Raw genomic sequence first — 22,098 nt, forward strand, 5'->3', positions numbered from 1 at the left:
CATTCATTTATTTGTATTAGGTTCATTTTGTCTTCTTATTATTGATATTTGACTGATTCATTAAAAGCAGACAATTATGTTTTAGGTTAATTTTTTACCTGACATGTTTCGGCGAGTCTTTCGCCTTCTTCAGAGTGTCGCATGATGGTGTCTTGAGACCCGTCTTTATCAGCTGATGTTCCATGAGGGTGTGACTTACCTGTCAAAAAAATGAAAAATCAGAGCAGTAAAAGAACAAGCACAACATGAACATTACAAATCAGCAATCACTGACCACTGCAAAAGGGAAAACCACATCATGGACCGGGAGAAGGGCAGGGTCATCCGCACCGAAGAGAACAAACAACAGCGCTGGATCAGAGAGGCCATTGAGATCTGCAAGCGAGGCATAAAAACCATGAACAGAGACAAGGGAGCCTTCATCCTCTCTACCACCTGGAGCAGCATTTTGGCGGAGTGAACGGACAGCGGGGGGCGTGACTTGCCTTCATTCTTGTGACAGGTAAGTCACGCCCTCATGGAACATCAGCTGATAAAGACGGGCCACAAGACACCATCATGTGACACTCTGAAGAAGGCGAAAGACTTTCGTATTGTGACATCCTCAAGGCCTAAACACTCATCCGAGCAAATGTAAGGTAGATTTTGTTAACCTGCCCGGAGAAAAAAATCAACGAAAATGATTTGTATTTGTTTTAACCAGTTGGTGGCGCTACCACTGCGATCAAAAATAAGTTGGCAGCCGTCTTCAGGGCCTGAATATCCTCAAATGTGAAAAATTTCGAGAAGATGGATCATCTGAATCATTTTGCAGGAACTTTTGTTGCCACGGAGAATAATCAGACTCTGCGGCACCGTAATAGCCACGCCCTTCGAAGGAAAGTCACAAAAATAGGGATAGAGTAAGATCAATGTCTTGAGTCTTTTCTAGCCAATTTTCAATCAGATTCGTTAAAAGGGCACCGTGCAGTACGTCAAAATGTAAAAAATGATATTGATTGGCGCAAGGTGTATAACTGAATATAAACATATAGATGTCTTCAGGTACAGACTCTTTATGTACATGTGAAGTTTTGGATTTTTAGCAGCATGTGCAGGAGAGTTATTAAGCATTTTGTCCATTGCGGCGAAGGAAATCTTAAGTGAAAACTTTGATGCCCCGCCCCCGTCATATAGTATTTCGGAAACAAAAAATTTTAGCCCCAGTGTTTGTGCCAGGTCTTCAGATGCTACAGACAGAATTTTAAGGCAATCAGATGAAGCCTTTAGGATCAGGGTGCAAAAGAATGACCCCTGTAAACATGCAAAAAAGGGCAAAAGTCGGACTTTCAAAAATTCATAACTCACTTCCTGTTCATATTAGACGTTAAAATATCAAATTTTTCGCCATGCCCGATGAGACTGCCAAGTTTGGTGAGTTTTTGTGCATGTTTCGGGGGTCAAAAATGCGATCGAACAATCGGAAAAATAATAATAATAATAATTTCTACAAAAACAATAGGGACTTCGCAGCGGTCGCTGCTCAGGCCCTAATAATAATAATAATAATAATAATAAAAGTAATAATATTTTCTACAAAAACAATAGGGACCTCGCCGCGGTCGCTGCTCGGGCCCCAATAATAATTTCTACACAAAGTCCATTGTGGTGACCCGCCCCCTTTTAAGTAAATTCAAAATGGCCGACTTCCTGTAAAACCTAGCTCATTGCTCCAAGAGACTTTTTTGTAGGTCTTGGTCTTATACATACAGTGAACCCTCGCTACTTCGCGGTTCACCTTTCGCGGGTTCAGTGCTTCGCGGGTCTAAAAAATATTCGGGGGCATTGTAGTTTCGCCGAGCAGCACGACGGGGCGCTGGAGCGGTTAGACGGCCGGCATGCGCCGAAGAAGAGCGTGGGCGAAGAGGAGAGTGGACGAAGAAGAGCACGTTCCCCCGGACACGATCGGTGGCGACGTTTCGCGCGGTTCGGACCGTACCAGAGCTCCGGCCAGCGTGCGTGGCAGTTAAGTCGTAGAGGAGCACCTTCCCCGGGCACGGGCGGTGCCAAGCGGCCCCTAAGTTTAACCGAATGGAAGCTCCGGAGGAGGAGGGCATGCTCGCGTCACACTAAGCCGAAGAGGAGCACCTTCCCCGGGCACGGGCGGTTCCAAGCGGCCCCTAAGTTTAACCGAATGGAAGCTCCGGAGGAGGAGGGCATGCTCGCGTCACAGTAAGCCGAAGAGGAGCACCTTCCCCGGGCACGGGCGGTGCCAAGCGGCCCCTAAGTTTAACCGAATGGAAGCTCCGGGGGAGGAGGACGGGCGTGTGTCACAGTTAAGCCAAATTGGAGCACCTCTTCTGCCCGGGCACGAGCGGAGCGCGAGGCTGTCAGTTATGAATGAATAAATGAATAAATAAATAAAGAATGCCACCTTTCATTTCACAGGGCACACCGGACGGCGTACCAGCAGGTAAAAGTCGGAGTAATTAAATAAATACAAAAAGAATGGCTGGGGAATAAAAAAATAATACGTTTTAATAATAATTTGTTTTTTTTGTCATAACATGAATTTCACTCTCTCTCTCCCCGTATATATATATATATATATATATATATATATATATTTATTATATATATTGTATATTTTTTTTAAGCATTTTTGAAGGTGCGCCGCTACTTCGCGGATTTTCAGTTTTCGCGGATGGTCTCGGTCCCCATTAACCGCGATAACAGAGAGTTCACTGTACTCCATAAAATTTACAAAAAGCGAGGTGAAACATTCAACCAGAGCTGCTTTTTTTTAACATTTCTCGAGGGCCATGGCGAGCCATTTCAAAAAAGCTGCACAACTAACGTATAAAATATTGATAAATTTGCTCGGCCTGATGTGTGTGTAAAGTTTTACGAGTTGTCGTTCATATTTAGAACCTCATAATCAGCTTTGTTTTATTGCCGAACAGTGCAATGCCACTCCCACAACTTTTCACGAAAAATCACGAATTTCGTATTGTGACATCCTCATGGCCGAAACAGTCATCCGAGCATATATGAGGGCGACCTTGTTGAGTTGCACGGAGAAAAACATCCAAGAAAATAACTTGTATTAGCTTTTACCAGTTGGTGGCGCTACTACTACGATGTAAAATAAGTTGGTAGATGTCTTCAGGGCTGAGGTATCCTCAAATGTGTACAACTTCGAGAAGATAGGATCATCTGAGTCATGTTGCCGGAGCTTTTGTTGCCACAGAGTACAATCGGACTTTTCAGCACCTTAATAGCCACGCCTTTTGCCAAAACGTCACAAAATTCGGCAGAGAGTAAGATCATTGTCTTGAGTCTTTTCTGACTAATTTTCAGTCGGATTTGTCAAAAGGGCACCGTGCAGTACGTGAAAATTAAAATAAAAACAAATTTTTGATTCCACTTGGCGGCACTGTGTGTATAACAAAATAATAACATTAAGATGTCTTCAGGTCGGGACGTTTTATTTACAGGTGAAGGTTTGGATTTTTAGGAGCATGTGCAGGGGAGTTATTAAGCATTCGTTTATTTGTATTAGGTTCATTTTGTCTTCTTATTATTGATATTTGACTGATTCATTAAAAGCAGACAATTATGTTTTAGGTAAATTTTTTACCTGACATGTTTCGGCGAGTCTTTCGCCTTCTTCAGAGTGTCGCATGATGGTGTCTTGAGACCCGTCTTTATCAGCTGATGTTCCATGAGGGTGTGACTTACCTGTCAAAAAAATGAAAAATCAGAGCAGTCAAAGAACAAGCACAACATGAACATTACAAATCAGCAATCACTGACCACTGCAAAAGGGAAAACCACATCATGGACCGGGAGAAGGGCAGGGTCATCCGCACCGAAGAGAACAAACAACAGCGCTGGATCAGAGAGGCCATTGAGATCTGCAAGCGAGGCATAAAAACCATGAACAGAGACAAGGGAGCCTTCATCCTCTCTACCACCTGGAGCAGCATTTTGGCGGAGTGAACGGACAGCGGGGGGCGTGACTTGCCTTCATTCTTGTGACAGGTAAGTCACGCCCTCATGGAACATCAGCTGATAAAGACGGGCCACAAGACACCATCATGTGACACTCTGAAGAAGGCGAAAGACTTTCGTATTGTGACATCCTCAAGGCCTAAACACTCATCCGAGCAAATGTAAGGTAGATTTTGTTAACCTGCCCGGAGAAAAAAATCAACGAAAATAATTTGTATTTGTTTTAACCAGTTGGTGGCGCTACCACTGCGATCAAAAATAAGTTGGCAGCCGTCTTCAGGGCCTGAATATCCTCAAATGTGAAAAATTTCGAGAAGATGGATCATCTGAATCATTTTGCAGGAACTTTTGTTGCCACGGAGAATAATCAGACTCTGCGGCACCGTAATAGCCACGCCCTTCGAAGGAAAGTCACAAAAATAGGGATAGAGTAAGATCAATGTCTTGAGTCTTTTCTAGCCAATTTTCAATCAGATTCGTTAAAAGGGCACCGTGCAGTACGTCAAAATGTAAAAAATGATATTGATTGGCGCAAGGTGTATAACTGAATATAAACATATAGATGTCTTCAGGTACAGACTCTTTATGTACATGTGAAGTTTTGGATTTTTAGCAGCATGTGCAGGAGAGTTATTAAGCATTTTGTCCATTGCGGCGAAGGATATCTTAAGTGAAAACTTTGATGCCCCGCCCCCGTCATATAGTATTTTGGAAACAAAAAATTTTAGCCCCAGTGTTTGTGCCAGGTCTTCAGATGCTACAGACAGAATTTTAAGGCAATCAGATGAAGCCTTTAGGATCAGGGTGCAAAAGAATGACCCCTGTAAACATGCAAAAAAGGGCAAAAGTCGGACTTTCAAAAATTCATAACTCACTTCCTGTTCATATTAGACGTTAAAATATCAAATTTTTCGCCATGCCCGATGAGACTGCCAAGTTTGGTGAGTTTTTGTGCATGTTTCGGGGTCAAAAATGCGATCGAACAATCGGAAAAATAATAATAATAATAATTTCTACAAAAACAATAGGGACTTCGCAGCGGTCGCTGCTCAGGCCCTAATAATAATAATAATAATAATAATAAAAGTAATAATATCTTTTACAAAAACAATAGGGACCTCGCCGCGGTCGCTGCTCGGGCCCCAATAATAATTTCTACACAAAGTCCATTGTGGTGACCCGCCCCCTTTTAAGTAAATTCAAAATGGCCGACTTCCTGTAAAACCTAGCTCATTGCTCCAAGAGACTTTTTTGTAGGTCTTGGTCTTATACATACAGTGAACCCTCGCTACTTCGCGGTTCACCTTTCGCGGGTTCAGTGCTTCGCGGGTCTAAAAAATATTCGGGGGCATTGTAGTTTCGCCGAGCGGCACGACGGGGCGCTGGAGCGGTTAGACGGCCGGCGTGCGCCGAAGAAGAGCGTGGGCGAAGAGGAGAGTGGACGAAGAAGAGCACGTTCCCCCGGACACGATCGGTGGCGACGTTTCGCGCGGTTCGGACCGTACCAGAGCTCCGGCCAGCGTGCGTGGCAGTTAAGCCGTAGAGGAGCACCTTCCCCGGGCACGGGCGGTGCCAAGCGGCCCCTACGTTTAACCGAATGGAAGCTCCGGAGGAGGAGGGCATGCTCGCGTCACAGTAAGCCGAAGAGGAGCACCTTCCCCGGGCACGGGCGGTGCCAAGCGGCCCCTAAGTTTAACCGAATGGAAGCTCCGGGGGAGGAGGACGGGCGTGTGTCACAGTTAAGCCAAATTGGAGCACCTCTTCTGCCCGGGCACGAGCGGAGCGCGAGGCTGTCAGTTATGAATGAATAAATGAATAAATAAATAAAGAATGCCACCTTTCATTTCACAGGGCACACCGGACGGCGTACCAGCAGGTAAAAGTCGGAGTAATTAAATAAATACAAAAAGAATGGCTGGGGAATAAAAAAACAATACGTTTTAATAATAATTTGGTTTTTTTGTTATAACATGAATTTCACTCTCTCTCTCCCCGTATATATATATATATATATATATATATATATATATATATATATATATATATATATATATATATATTTATATATTTATTATATATATTGTATATTTTTTTTAAGCATTTTTGAAGGTGCGCCGCTACTTCGCGGATTTTCAGTTTTCGCGGATGGTCTCGGTCCCCATTAACCGCGATAACCGAGGGTTCACTGTACTCCATAAAATTTACAAAAAGCGAGGTGAAACACTCAACCAGAGCTGCTTTTTTTTAACATTTCTCGAGGGCCATGGCGAGCCATTTCAAAAAAGCTGCACAACTAACGTATAAAATATTGATAAATTTGCTCGGCCTGATGTGTGTGTAAAGTTTTACGAGTTGTCGTTCATATTTAGAACCTCATAATCAGCTTTGTTTTATTGCCGAACAGTGCAATGCCACTCCCACAACTTTTCACGAAAAATCACGAATTTCGTATTGTGACATCCTCATGGCCGAAACAGTCATCCGAGCATATATGAGGGCGACCTTGTTGAGTTGCACGGAGAAAAACATCCAAGAAAATAACTTGTATTAGCTTTTACCAGTTGGTGGCGCTACTACTACGATGTAAAATAAGTTGGTAGATGTCTTCAGGGCTGAAGTATCCTCAAATGTGTACAACTTCGAGAAGATAGGATCATCTGAGTCATGTTGCCGGAGCTTTTGTTGCCACAGAGTACAATCGGACTTTTCAGCACCTTAATAGCCACGCCTTTTGCCAAAACGTCACAAAATTCGGCAGAGAGTAAGATCATTGTCTTGAGTCTTTTCTGACTCATTTTCAGTCGGATTCGTCAAAAGGGCACCGTGCAGTACGTGAAAATTAAAATAAAAACAAATTTTTGATTCCACTTGGCGGCACTGTGTGTATAACAAAATAATAACATTAAGATGTCTTCAGGTCGGGACGTTTTATTTACAGGTGAAGGTTTGGATTTTTAGGAGCATGTGCAGGGGAGTTATTAAGCATTCATTTATTTGTATTAGGTTCATTTTGTCTTCTTATTATTGATATTTGACTGATTCATTAAAAGCAGACAATTATGTTTTAGGTTAATTTTTTACCTGACATGTTTCGGCGAGTCTTTCGCCTTCTTCAGAGTGTCGCATGATGGTGTCTTGAGACCCGTCTTTATCAGCTGATGTTCCATGAGGGTGTGACTTACCTGTCAAAAAAATGAAAAATCAGAGCAGTAAAAGAACAAGCACAACATGAACATTACAAATCAGCAATCACTGACCACTGCAAAAGGGAAAACCACATCATGGACCGGGAGAAGGGCAGGGTCATCCGCACCGAAGAGAACAAACAACAGCGCTGGATCAGAGAGGCCATTGAGATCTGCAAGCGAGGCATAAAAACCATGAACAGAGACAAGGGAGCCTTCATCCTCTCTACCACCTGGAGGAGCATTTTGGCGGAGTGAACGGACAGCGGGGGGCGTGACTTGCCTTCATTCTTGTGACAGGTAAGTCACGCCCTCATGGAACATCAGCTGATAAAGACGGGCCACAAGACACCATCATGTGACACTCTGAAGAAGGCGAAAGACTTACGTATTGTGACATCCTCAAGGCCTAAACACTCATCCGAGCAAATGTAAGGTAGATTTTGTTAACCTGCCCGGAGAAAAAAATCAACGAAAATAATTTGTATTTGTTTTAACCAGTTGGTGGCGCGACCACTGCGATCAAAAATAAGTTGGCAGCCGTCTTCAGGGCCTGAATATCCTCAAATGTGAAAAATTTCGAGAAGATGGATCATCTGAATCATTTTGCAGGAACTTTTGTTGCCACGGAGAATAATCAGACTCTGCGGCACCGTAATAGCCACGCCCTTCGAAGGAAAGTCACAAAAATAGGGATAGAGTAAGATCAATGTCTTGAGTCTTTTCTAGCCAATTTTCAATCAGATTCGTTAAAAGGGCACCGTGCAGTACGTCAAAATGTAAAAAATGATATTGATTGGCGCAAGGTGTATAACTGAATATAAACATATAGATGTCTTCAGGTACAGACTCTTTATGTACATGTGAAGTTTTGGATTTTTAGCAGCATGTGCAGGAGAGTTATTAAGCATTTTGTCCATTGCGGCGAAGGAAATCTTAAGTGAAAACTTTGATGCCCCGCCCCCGTCATATAGTATTTCGGAAACAAAAAATTTTAGCCCCAGTGTTTGTGCCAGGTCTTCAGATGCTACAGACAGAATTTTAAGGCAATCAGATGAAGCCTTTAGATCAGGGTGCAAAAGAATGACCCCTGTAAACATGCAAAAAAGGGCAAAAGTCGGACTTTCAAAAATTCATAACTCAATTCCTGTTCATATTAGACGTTAAAATATCAAATTTTTCGTCATGCCCGATGAGACTGCCAAGTTTGGTGAGTTTTTGTGCATGTTTCGGGGGTCAAAAATGCGATCGAACAATCGGAAAAATAATAATAATAATAATTTCTACAAAAACAATAGGGACTTCGCAGCGGTCGCTGCTCAGGCCCTAATAATAATAATAATAATAATAAAAGTAATAATATTTTCTACAAAAACAATAGGGACCTCGCCGCGGTCGCTGCTCGGGCCCCAATAATAATTTCTACACAAAGTCCATTGTGGTGACCCGCCCCCTTTTAAGTAAATTCAAAATGGCCGACTTCCTGTAAAACCTAGCTCATTGCTCCAAGAGACTTTTTTGTAGGTCTTGGTCTTATACATACAGTGAACCCTCGCTACTTCGCGGTTCACCTTTCGCGGGTTCAGTGCTTCGCGGGTCTAAAAAATATTCGGGGGCATTGTAGTTTCGCCGAGCGGCACGACGGGGCGCTGGAGCGGTTAGACGGCCGGCGTGCGCCAAAGAAGAGCGTGGGCGAAGAGGAGAGTGGACGAAGAAGAGCACGTTCCCCCGGACACGATCGGTGGCGACGTTTCGCGCGGTTCGGACCGTACCCGAGCTCCGGCCGGCGTGCGTGGCAGTTAAGCCGTAGAGGAGCACCTTCCCCGGGCACGGGCGGTTCCAAGCGGCCCCTAAGTTTAACCGAATGGAAGCTCCGGAGGAGGAGGGCATGCTCGCGTCACAGTAAGCCGAAGAGGAGCACCTTCCCCGGGCACGGGCGGTGCCAAGCGGCCCCTAAGTTTAACCGAATGGAATCTCCGGGGGAGGAGGACGGGCGTGTGTCACAGTTAAGCCAAATTGGAGCACCTCTTCTGCCCGGGCACGAGCGGAGCGCGAGGCTGTCAGTTATGAATGAATAAATGAATAAATAAATAAAGAATGCCACCTTTCATTTCACAGGGCACACCGGACGGCGTACCAGCAGGTAAAAGTCGGAGTAATTAAATAAATACAAAAAGAATGGCTGGGGAATAAAAAAATAATACGTTTTAATAATAATTTGGTTTTTTTGTTATAACATGAATTTCACTCTCTCTCTCCCCGTATATATATATATATATATATATATATATATATATATATATATATATATATATATATATATATATATATATATTTATATATTTATTGTATATATTGTATATTTTTTTTAAGCATTTTTTAAGGTGCGCCGCTACTTCGCGGATTTTCAGTTTTCGCGGGTGGTCTCGGTCCCCATTAACCGCGATAACCGAGGGTTCACTGTACTCCATAAAATTTACAAAAAGCGAGGTGAAACACTCAACCAGAGCTGCTTTTTTTTAACATTTCTCGAGGGCCATGGCGAGCCATTTCAAAAAAGCTGCACAACTAACGTATAAAATATTGATAAATTTGCTCGGCCTGATGTGTGTGGAAAGTTTTACGAGTTGTCGTTCATATTTAGAACCTCATATTCAGCTTTGTTTTATTGCCGAACAGTGCAATGCCACTCCCACAACTTTTCACGAAAAATCACAAATTTCGTATTGTGACATCCTCATGGCCGAAACAGTCATCCGAGCATATATGAGGGCGACCTTGTTGAGTTGCACGGAGAAAAACATCCAAGAAAATAACTTGTATTAGCTTTTACCAGTTGGTGGCGCTACTACTACAATGTAAAATAAGTTGGTAGATGTCTTCAGGGCTGAAGTATCCTCAAATGTGTACAACTTCGAGAAGATAGGATCATCTGAGTCATGTTGCCGGAGCTTTTGTTGCCACAGAGTACAATCGGACTTTTCAGCACCTTAATAGCCACGCCTTTTGCCAAAACGTCACAAAATTCGGCAGAGAGTAAGATCATTGTCTTGAGTCTTTTCTGACTAATTTTCAGTCGGATTCGTCAAAAGGGCACCGTGCAGTACGTGAAAATTAAAATAAAAAAAAAATTTTTATTCCACTTGGCGGCACTGTGTGTATAACAAAATAATAACATTAAGATGTCTTCAGGTCGGGACGTTTTATTTACAGGTGAAGGTTTGGATTTTTAGGAGCATGTGCAGGGGAGTTATTAAGCATTCATTTATTTGTATTAGGTTCATTTTGTCTTCTTATTATTGATATTTGACTGATTCATTAAAAGCAGACAATTATGTTTTAGGTTAATTTTTTACCTGACATGTTTCGGCGAGTCTTTCGCCTTCTTCAGAGTGTCGCATGATGGTGTCTTGAGACCCGTCTTTATCAGCTGATGTTCCATGAGGGTGTGACTTACCTGTCAAAAAAATGAAAAAATCAGAGCAGTAAAAGAACAAGCACAACATGAACATTACAAATCAGCAATCACTGACCACTGCAAAAGGGAAAACCACATCATGGACCGGGAGAAGGGCAGGGTCATCCGCACAGAAGAGAACAAACAACAGCGCTGGATCAGAGAGGCCATTGAGATCAGCAAGCGAGGCATAAAAACCATGAACAGAGACAAGGGAGCCTTCATCCTCTCTACCACCTGGACCAGCATCTTGGCGGAGTGAACGGACAGCGGGGGGCGTGACTTGCCTTCATTCTTGTGACAGGTAAGTCACGCCCTCATGGAACATCAGCTGATAAAGACGGGTCACAAGACAGCATCATGTGACACTCTGAAGAAGGCGAAAGACTTTTGTATTGTGACATGCTCAAGGCCTAAACACTCATCCGAGCAAATATAAGGTAGATTTTGTTCACCTGCCCGGAGAAAAACATCAACGAAAATAATTTGTATTTGTTTTAACCAGTTGGTGGCGCTACCACTGCGATCAAAAATAAGTTGGCAGCCGTCTTCAGGGCCTGAATATCCTCAAATGTGAAAGATTTCCAGAAGATGGATCATCTGAATCATTTTGCAGGAACTTTTGTTGCCACGGAGAATAATCAGACTCTGCGGCACCGTAATAGCCACGCCCTTTGAAGGAAAGTCATAAAAATAGGGATAGAGTAAGATCAATGTCTTGAGTCTTTTCTAGCCAATTTTCAATCGGATTCGTTAAAAGGGCACCATGCAGTACGTCAAAATGTAAAAAATGATATTGATTGGCGCAAGGTGTATAACTGAATATAAACATATAGATGTCTTCAGGTACAGACTCTTTATGTACATGTGAAGTTTTGGATTTTTAGCAGCATGTGCAGGAGAGTTATTAAGCATTTTGTCCATTGCGGCGAAGGAAATCTTAAGTGAAAACTTTGAAGCCCCGCCCCCGTCATATAGTATTTCGGAAACAAAAAATTTTAGCCCCAGTGTTTGTCCCAGGTCTTCAGATGCTACAGACAGAATTTTAAGGCAATCAGATGAAGCCTTTAGGATCAGGGTGCAAAAGAATGACCCCTGTAAACATGCAAAAAAGGGCAAAAGTCGGACTTTCAAAAATTCATAACTCACTTCCTGTTCATATTAGACGTTAAAATATCAAATTTTTCGCCATGCCCGATGAGACTGCCAAGTTTGGTTAGTTTTTGTGCATGTTTCGGGGGTCAAAAATGCGATCGAACAATCGGAAAAATAATAATAATAATAATTTCTACAAAAACAATAGGGACTTCGCAGCGGTCGCTGCTCAGGCCCAAATAATAATAATAATAATATTAATAATAATAAAAGTAATAATATTTTCTACAAAAACAATAGGGACCTCGCAGCCGTCGCAGCTCGGGCCCTAATAACAATTTCTAGAAAAACAATAGGGACCTCGCAGCGGTCACTGCTCGGGCCCTAATAATAATAATAATAAAAATAATAATAATTTCCACAAAAACAATGGGGACCTCGGAGCGGTCGCTGCTCAGGCCCTAATAATAATTTCTACAAAAACAATAGGGACCTCGCCGCCGTCGCTGCTCGGGCCCCAATAATAATTTCTACACAAAGTCCATTGTGGTGACCCGCCCCCTTTTAAGTAAATTCAAAATGGCCGACTTCCTGTAAAACCTAGCTCATTGCTCCAAGAGACTTTTTTGTAGGTCTTGGTCTTATACATACAGTGAACCCTCGCTACTTCGCGGTTCACCTTTCGCGGGTTCAGTGCTTCGCGGGTCTAAAAAATATTCGGGGGCATTGTAGTTTCGCCGAGCGGCACGACGGGGCGCTGGAGCGGTTAGACGGCCGGCGTGCGCCGAAGAAGAGCGTGGGCGAAGAGGAGAGTGGACGAAGAAGAGCACGTTCTCCCGGACACGATCGGTGGCGACGTTTCGCGCGGTTCGGACCGTACCAGAGCTCCGGCCGAAGTGCGTGGCAGTTAAGCCGTAGAGGAGCACCTTCCCCGGGCACGGGCGGTGCCAAGCGGCCCCTAAGTTTAACCGAATGGAAGCTCCGGAGGAGGAGGGCATGCTCGCGTCACAGTAAGCCGAAGAGGAGCACCTTCCCCGGGCACGGGCGGTTCCAAGCGGCCCCTAAGTTTAACCGAATGGAAGCTCCGGAGGAGGAGGGCATGCTCGCGTCACAGTAAGCCGAAGAGGAGCACCTTCCCCGGGCACGGGCGGTTCCAAGCGGCCCCTAAGTTTAACTGAATGGAAGCTCCGGAGGAGGAGGGCATTCTCGCGTCACAGTAAGCCGAAGAGGAGCACCTTCCCCGGGCACGGGCGGTGCCAAGCGGCCCCTAAGTTTAACCGAATGGAAGTTCCGGGGGAGGAGGGCGGGAGTGTGTCACAGTTAAGCCGAATTGGAGCACCTCTTCCGCCCGGGCACGAGCGGAGCGCGAGGCTGTCAGTGATGAATGAATAAATGAATAAATAAATAAAGAATGCCACCTTTCATTTCACAGGGCACACCGGACGGCGTACCAGCAGGTAAAAGTCGGAGTAATTAAATAAATACAAAAAGAATGGCTGGGGAATAAAAAAATAATACGTTTTAATAATAATTTGGTTTTTTTGTTATAACATGAATTTCACTCTCTCTCTCCCCGTATATATATATATATATATATATATATATATATATATATATATATATATATATATATATTATTATATATATTGTATATTTTTTTTAAGCTTTTTTGAAGGTGCGCCGCTACTTCGCGGATTTTCAGTTTTCGCGGGTGGTCTCGGTCCCCATTAACCGCGATAACCGAGGGTTCACTGTACTCCATAAAATTTACAAAAAGCGAGGTGAAACACTCAATCAGGGCTGCTTTTTTGAACATTTCTCAAGGGCCATGGCGAGCCATTTAAAAAAAGCTGCACAACTAACGTATAAAATATTGATAAATTTGCTCGGCCTGATGTGTGTGTAAAGTTTCACGAGTTGTCGTTCATATTTAGAACCTCATAATCAGCGTTGTTTTATTGCCGAACAGTGCAATGCCACTCCCACAACTTTTCACGAAAAAGGACTAATTTCGTATTGTGACATCCTCATGGCCGAAACAGTCATCCGAGCATATATGAGGGCGACCTTGTTGAGTTGCACGGAGAAAAACATCCAAGAAAATAACTTGTATTAGCTTTTACCAGTTGGTGGCGCTACTACTACGATGAAAAATAAGTCGGTAGATGTCTTCAGGGCTGAAGTATCCTCAAATGTGTACAACTTCGAGAAGATAGGATCATCTGAGTCATGTTGCCGGAGCTTTTGTTGCCACAGAGTACAATCGGACTTTTCAGCACCGTAATAGCCACGCCTTTTGCCAAAACGTCACAAAATTCGGCAGAGAGTAAGATCATTGTCTTGAGTCTTTTCTGACTAATTTTCAGTCGGATTCGTCAAAAGGGCACCGTGCAGTACGTGAAAATTAAAATAAAAACAAATTTTTGATTCCACTTGGCGGCGCTGTGTGTATAACAAAATAATAACATTAAGATGTCTTCAGGTCGGGACGTTTTATTTACAGGTGAAGGTTTGGATTTTTAGGAGCATGTGCAGGGGAGTTATTAAGCATTCAGGATGGCCGAGTGGTCTAAGGCGCCGCGTTCAGGACCCAGTCTCCCCAGGAGGCCTGGGTTCGAATCTCGAATTTCCCCTTTGTGGGACTAATAAAGGCAATATTATTATTATTATTATTATTATTATTTATTTGTATTAGGTTCATTTTGTCTTCTTATTATTGATATTTGACTGATTCATTAAAAGCAGACAATTATGTTTTAGGTTAATTTTTTACCTGACATGTTTCGGCGAGTCTTTTGCCTTCTTCAGAGTGTCGCATGATGGTGTCTTGAGACCCGTCTTTATCAGCTGATGTTCCATGAGGGTGTGACTTACCTGTCAAAAAAATTAAAAAATCAGAGCAGTAAAAGAACAAGCACAACATGAACATTACAAATCAGCAATCACTGACCGCTGCAAAAGGGAAAACCACATCATGGACCGGGAGAAGGGCAGGGTCATCCGCACCGAAGAGAATAAACAACAGCGCTGGATCAGAGAGGCCATTGAGATCTGCAAGCGAGGCATAAAAACCATGAACAGAGACAAGGGAGCCTTCATCCTCTCTACCACCTGGAGCAGCATTTTGGCGGAGTGAACGGACAGCGGGGGGCGTGACTTGCCTTCATTCTTGTGACAGGTAAGTCACGCCCTCATGGAACATCAGCTGATAAAGACGGGCCACAAGACACCATCATGTGACACTCTGAAGAAGGCGAAAGACTTTCGTATTGTGACATCCTCAAGGCCTAAACACTCATCCGAGCAAATGTAAGGTAGATTTTGTTAACCTGCCCGGAGAAAAAAATCAACGAAAATAATTTGTATTTGTTTTAACCAGTTGGTGGCGCTACCACTGCGATCAAAAATAAGTTGGCAGCCGTCTTCAGGGCCTGAATATCCTCAAATGTGAAAAATTTCGAGAAGATGGATCATCTGAATCATTTTGCAGGAACTTTTGTTGCCACGGAGAATAATCAGACTCTGCGGCACCGTAATAGCCACGCCCTTCGAAGGAAAGTCACAAAAATAGGGATAGAGTAAGATCAATGTCTTGAGTCTTTTCTAGCCAATTTTCAATCAGATTCGTTAAAAGGGCACCGTGCAGTACGTCAAAATGTAAAAAATGATATTGATTGGCGCAAGGTGTATAACTGAATATAAACATATAGATGTCTTCAGGTACAGACTCTTTATGTACATGTGAAGTTTTGGATTTTTAGCAGCATGTGCAGGAGAGTTATTAAGCATTTTGTCCATTGCGGCGAAGGAAATCTTAAGTGAAAACTTTGATGCCCCGCCCCCGTCATATAGTATTTCGGAAACAAAAAATTTTAGCCCCAGTGTTTGTCCCAGGTCTTCAGAAGCTACAGACAGAATTTTAAGGCAATCAGATGAAGCCTTTAGGATCAGGGTGCAAAAGAATGACCCCTGTAAACATGCAAAAAAGGGCAAAAGTCGGACTTTCAAAAATTAATAACTCACTTCTTGTTCATATTAGACATTAAAATATCAAATTTTTCGCCATGCCCGATGAGACTGCCAACTTTGGTGAGTTTTTGTGCATGTTTCGGGGGTCAAAAATGCGATCGAACAATCGGAAAAATAATAATAATAATAATTTCTACAAAAACAATAGGGACTTCGCAGCGGTCGCTGCTCAGGCCCTAATAATAATAATAATAATTATAATAAAAGTAATAATATTTTCTACAAAAACAATAGGGACCTCGCCGCGGTCGCTGCTCGGGCCCCAATAATAATTTCTACACAAAGTCCATTGTGGTGACCCGCCCCCTTTTAAGTAAATTCAAAATGGCCGACTTCCTGTAAAACCTAGCTCATTGCTCCAAGAGACTTTTTTGTAGGTCTTGGTCTTATACATACAGTGAACCCTCGCTACTTCGCGGTTCACCTTTCGCGGGTTCAGTGCTTCGCGGGTCTAAAAAATATTCGGGGGCATTGTAGTTTCGCCGAGCGGCACGACGGGGCGCTGGAGCGGTTAGACGGCCGGCGTGCGCCGAAGAAGAGCGTGGGCGAAGAGGAGAGTGGACGAAGAAGAGCACGTTCCCCCGGACACGATCGGTGGCGACGTTTCGCGCGGTTCGGACCGTACCAGAGCTCCGGCCAGCGTGCGTGGCAGTTAAGCCGTAGAGGAGCACCTTCCCCGGGCACGGGCGGTGCCAAGCGGCCCCTAAGTTTAACCGAATGGAAGCTCCGGAGGAGGAGGGCATGCTCGCGTCACAGTAAGCCGAAGAGGAGCACCTTCCCCGGGCACGGGCGGTTCCAAGCGGCCCCTAAGTTTAACCGAATGGAAGCTCCGGAGGAGGAGGGCATGCTCGCGTCACAGTAAGCCGAAGAGGAGCACCTTCCCCGGGCACGGGCGGTTCCAAGCGGCCCCTAAGTTTAACCGAATGGAAGCTCCGGAGGAGGAGGGCATGCTCGCGTCACAGTAAGCCGAAGAGGAGCACCTTCCCCGGGCACGGGCGGTGCCAAGCGGCCCCTAAGTTTAACCGAATGGAAGCTCCGGGGGAGGAGGACGGGCGTGTGTCACAGTTAAGCCAAATTGGAGCACCTCTTCTGCCCGGGCACGAGCGGAGCGCGAGGCTGTCAGTTATGAATGAATAAATGAATAAATAAATAAAGAATGCCACCTTTCATTTCACAGGGCACACCGGACGGCGTACCAGCAGGTAAAAGTCGGAGTAATTAAATAAATACAAAAAGAATGGCTGGGGAATAAAAAAATAATACGTTTTAATAATAATTTGGTTTTTTTGTTATAACATGAATTTCACTCTCTCTCTCCCCGTATATATATATATATATATATATATATATATATATTTATATATTTATTATATATATTGTATATTTTTTTTAAGCATTTTTGAAGGTGCGCCGCTACTTCGCGGATTTTCAGTTTTCGCGGGTGGTCTCGGTCCCCATTAACCGCGATAACCGAGGGTTCACTGTACTCCATAAAATTTACAAAAAGCGAGGTGAAACACTCAACCAGAGCTGCTTTTTTTTAACATTTCTCGAGGGCCATGGCGAGCCATTTCAAAAAAGCTGCACAACTAACTTATAAAATATTGATAAATTTGTTCGGCCTGATGTGTGTGTAAAGTTTTACGAGTTGTCGTTCATATTTAGAACCTCATAATCAGCTTTGTTTTATTGCCGAACAGTGCAATGCCACTCCCACAACTTTTCACGAAAAATCACGAATTTCGTATTGTGACATCCTCATGGCCGAAACAGTCATCCGAGCATATATGAGGGCGACCTTGTTGAGTTGCACGGAGAAAAACATCCAAGAAAATAACTTGTATTAGCTTTTACCAGTTGGTGGCGCTACTACTACGATGTAAAATAAGTTGGTAGATGTCTTCAGGGCTGAAGTATCCTCAAATGTGTACAACTTCGAGAAGATAGGATCATCTGAGTCATGTTGCCGGAGCTTTTGTTGCCACAAAGTACAATCGGACTTTTCAGCACCTTAATAGCCACGCCTTTTGCCAAAACGTCACAAAATTCGGCAGAGAGTAAGATCATTGTCTTGAGTCTTTTCTGACTAATTTTCAGTCGGATTCGTCAAAAGGGCACCGTGCAGTACGTGAAAATTAAAATAAAAACAAATTTTTGATTCCACTTGGCGGCACTGTGTGTATAACAAAATAATAGCATTAAGATGTCTTCAGGTCGGGACGTTTTATTTACAGGTGAAGGTTTGGATTTTTAGGAGCATGTGCAGGGGAGTTATTAAGCATTCATTTATTTGTATTAGGTTCATTTTGTCTTCTTATTATTGATATTTGACTGATTCATTAAAAGCAGACAATTATGTTTTAGGTTAATTTTTTACCTGACATGTTTCGGCGAGTCTTTCGCCTTCTTCAGAGTGTCGCATGATGGTGTCTTGAGACCCGTCTTTATCAGCTGATGTTCCATGAGGGTGTGACTTACCTGTCAAAAAAATGAAAAATCAGAGCAGTAAAAGAACAAGCACAACATGAACATTACAAATCAGCAATCACTGACCACTGCAAAAGGGAAAACCACATCATGGACCGGGAGAAGGGCAGGGTCATCCGCACCGAAGAGAACAAACAACAGCGCTGGATCAGAGAGGCCATTGAGATCTGCAAGCGAGGCATAAAAACCATGAACAGAGACAAGGGAGCCTTCATCCTCTCTACCACCTGGAGCAGCATTTTGGCGGAGTGAACGGACAGCGGGGGCGTGACTTGCCTTCGTTCTTGTGACAGGTAAGTCACGCCCTCATGGAACATCAGCTGATAAAGACGGGCCACAAGACACCATCATGTGACACTCTGAAGAAGGCAAAAGACTTTCGTATTGTGACATCCTCAAGGCCTAAACACTCATCCGAGCAAATGTAAGGTAGATTTTGTTAACCTGCCCGGAGAAAAAAATCAACGAAAATAATTTGTATTTGTTTTAACCAGTTGGTGGCGCTACCACTGCGATCAAAAATAAGTTGGCAGCCGTCTTCAGGGCCTGAATATCCTCAAATGTGAAAAATTTCGAGAAGATGGATCATCTGAATCATTTTGCAGGAACTTTTGTTGCCACGGAGAATAATCAGACTCTGCGGCACCGTAATAGCCACGCCCTTCGAAGGAAAGTCACAAAAATAGGGATAGAGTAAGATCAATGTCTTGAGTCTTTTCTAGCCAATTTTCAATCAGATTCGTTAAAAGGGCACCGTGCAGTACGTCAAAATGTAAAAAATGATATTGATTGGCGCAAGGTGTATAACTGAATATAAACATATAGATGTCTTCAGGTACAGACTCTTTATGTACATGAATAGAATAGAAATAGAAATCCCTTTATTGTCATTGTACACAAGTGTGCAACGAGATTAGAGGGCTCCCCTCTCCAGTGCAATACAACTGTAATACAGACAAATATATAAATTAGATGAATAAATAAGAATGGAATAAGAAGTTTTGGATTTTTCGCAGCATGTGCAGGAGAGTTATTAAGCATTTTGTCCATTGCGGCGAAGGAAATCTTAAGTGAAAACTTTGATGCCCCGCCCCCGTCATATAGTATTTCGGAAACAAAAAATTTTAGCCCCAGTGTTTGTGCCAGGTCTTCAGATGCTCCAGACAGAACTTTAAGGCAATCAGATGAAGCCTTTAGGATCAAGGTGCAAAAGAATGACCCCTGTAAACATGCAAAAAAGGGCAAAAGTCGGACTTTCAAAAATTCATAACTCACTTCCTGTTCATATTAGACGTTAAAAAATATCAAATTTTTCGCCATGCCCGATGAGACTGCCAAGTTTGGTGAGTTTTTGTGCATGTTTCGGGGGTCAAAAATGCGATCGAACAATCGGAAAAATAATAATAATAATAATTTCTACAAAAACAATAGGGACTTCGCAGCGGTCGCTGCTCAGGCCCTAATAATAATAATAATAATAATAATAATAAAAGTAATAATAATTTCTACAAAAACAATAGGGACCTCGCCGCGGTCGCTGCTCGGGCCCCAATAATAATTTCTACACAAAGTCCATTGTGGAGACCCGCCCCCTTTTAAGTAAATTCAAAATGGCCGACTTCCTGTAAAACCTAGCTCATTGCTCCAAGAGACTTTTTTGTAGGTCTTGGTCTTATACATACAGTGAACCCTCGCTACTTCGAGGTTCACCTTTCGCGGGTTCAGTGCTTCGCGGGTCTAAAAAATATTCGGGGGCATTGTAGTTTCGCCGAGCGGCACGACGGGGCGCTGGAGCGGTTAGACGGCCGGCGGGCGCCGAAGAAGAGCGTGGGTGAAGAGGAGAGTGGACGAAGAAGAGCACGTTCCCCCGGACACGATCGGTGGCGACGTTTCGCGCGGTTCGGACCGTACCAGAGCTCCGGCCGGCGTGCGTGGCAGTTAAGCCGTAGAGGAGCACCTTCCCCGGGCACGGGCGGTTCCAAGCGGCCCCTGAGTTTAACCGAATGGAAGCTCCGGAGGAGGAGGGCATGCTCGCGTCACAGTAAGTCGAAGAGGAGCACCTTCCCCGGGCACGGGCGGTGCCAAGCGGCCCCTAAGTTTAACCGAATGGAAGCTCCGGGGGAGGAGGGCGGGCGTGTGTCACAGTTAAGCCGAATTGGAGCACCTCTTCTGCCCGGGCACGAGCGGAGCGCGAGGCTGTCAGTTATGAATGAATAAATGTAATAAATAAATAAAGAATGCCACCTTTCATTTCACAGGGCACACCGGACGGCGTACCAGCAGGTAAAAGTCGGAGTAATTAAATAAATACAAAAAGAATGGTTGGGGAATAAAAAAATAATAAGTTTTAATAATAATTTGTTTTTTTTGTTATAACATGAATTTCACTCTCTCTCTCTCTCTCTCCCCCCGTATATATATATATATATATATATATATATATATATATATATATATTATATATTTATTATATATATTGTATATTTTTTTAAAGCATTTTTGAAGGTGCGCCGCTACTTCGCGGATTTTCAGTTTTCGCGGATGGTCTCTGTCCCCATTAACCGCGATAACCGAGGGTTCACTGTACTCCATAAAATTTACAAAAAGCGAGGTGAAACACTCAACCAGGGCTGCTTTTTTGAACATTTCTCGAGGGCCATGGTGAGCCATTTCAAAAAAGCTGCACAACTAACGTATAAAATATTGATAAATTTGCTCGGCCTGATGTGTGTGTAAAGTTTCACGAGTTGTTGTTCATATTTAGAACCTCATAATCAGCGTTGTTTTATTGCCGAACAGTGCAATGCCACTCCCACAACTTTTCATGAAAAAGGACAAATTTCGTATTATGACGTCCTCATGGCCCGAAACAGTCATCCGAGCATATATGAGGGCGACCTTGTTGAGTTGCACGGAGAAAAACATCCAAGAAAATAACTTGTATTAGCTATTAGCAGTTGGTGGCGCTACTACTACGATGAAAAATAAGTTGGTAGATGTCTTCAGGGCTTAAGTATCCTCAAATGTGTGCAACTTCGAGAAGATAGGATCATCTGACTCATGTTGCTGGAGCTTTTGTTGCCACAGAGTACAATCGGACTTTTCAGCACCGTAATAGCCACGCCTTTTGCCAAAACGTCACAAAATTCGGCAGAGAGTAAGATCATTGTCTAGAGTCTTTTCTGACTAATTTTCAGTCGGATTCGTCAAAAGGGCACCGTGCAGTGCGTGAAAATTAAAATAAAAAAAATTTTTTGATTCCACTTGACGGCACTGCGTGTATAACAAAATAATAACATTAAGATGTCTTCAGGTCGGGACGTTTTATTTACAGGTGAAGGTTTGGATTTTTAGGAGCATGTGCAGGGGAGTTATTAAGCATTCATTTATTTGTATTAGGTTCATTTTGTCTTCTTATTATTGATATTTGACTGATTCATTAAAAGCAGACAATTATGTTTTAGGATAATTTTTTACCTGACATGTTTCGGCGAGTCTTTCGCCTTCTTCAGAGCGTCGCATGATGGTGTCTTGAGCTGATGTTCCATGAGGGTGTGGCTTACCTGTCAAAAAAATGAAAAAAATCAGAGCAGTAAAAGAACAAGCACAACATGAACATTACAAATCAGCAATCACTGACCACTGCAAAAGGGAAAACCACATCATGGACCGGGAGAAGGGCAGGGTCATCCGCACAGAAGAGAACAAACAACAGCGCTGGATCAGAGAGGCCATTGAGATCTGCAAGCGAGGCATAAAAACCATGAACAGAGACAAGGGAGCCTTCATCCTCTCTACCACCTGGACCAGCATCTTGGCGGAGTGAACGGACAGCGGGGGGCGTGACTTGCC

The 22,098-nt window shown here is 43.4% G+C and overlaps 1 long non-coding RNA gene across 1 annotated transcript; it reads right to left on the bottom strand.

Annotated features, from left to right (window-relative positions):
* Positions 1–279: 279 nt before the first annotated feature.
* LOC148316020 (uncharacterized) lies at positions 280–21,783 on the bottom strand. The gene is made up of 5 exons (XR_015840434.1): positions 21,724–21,783; positions 18,313–18,413; positions 7,251–7,351; positions 3,796–3,896; positions 280–375 (listed from the first exon to the last, which is right to left on the bottom strand). It is a non-coding gene; the product is annotated as an uncharacterized LOC148316020 (long non-coding RNA).
* Positions 21,784–22,098: the final 315 nt, after the last annotated feature.

Source organism: Idiotropiscis lumnitzeri, unplaced genomic scaffold (genome assembly GCF_059441095.1).
Source record: "Idiotropiscis lumnitzeri isolate Australia: NSW breed Sydney's pygmy pipehorse unplaced genomic scaffold, RoL_Ilum_1.0 HiC_scaffold_25, whole genome shotgun sequence".
In the NCBI taxonomy this organism is placed as follows: Eukaryota; Metazoa; Chordata; class Actinopteri; order Syngnathiformes; family Syngnathidae; genus Idiotropiscis; species Idiotropiscis lumnitzeri.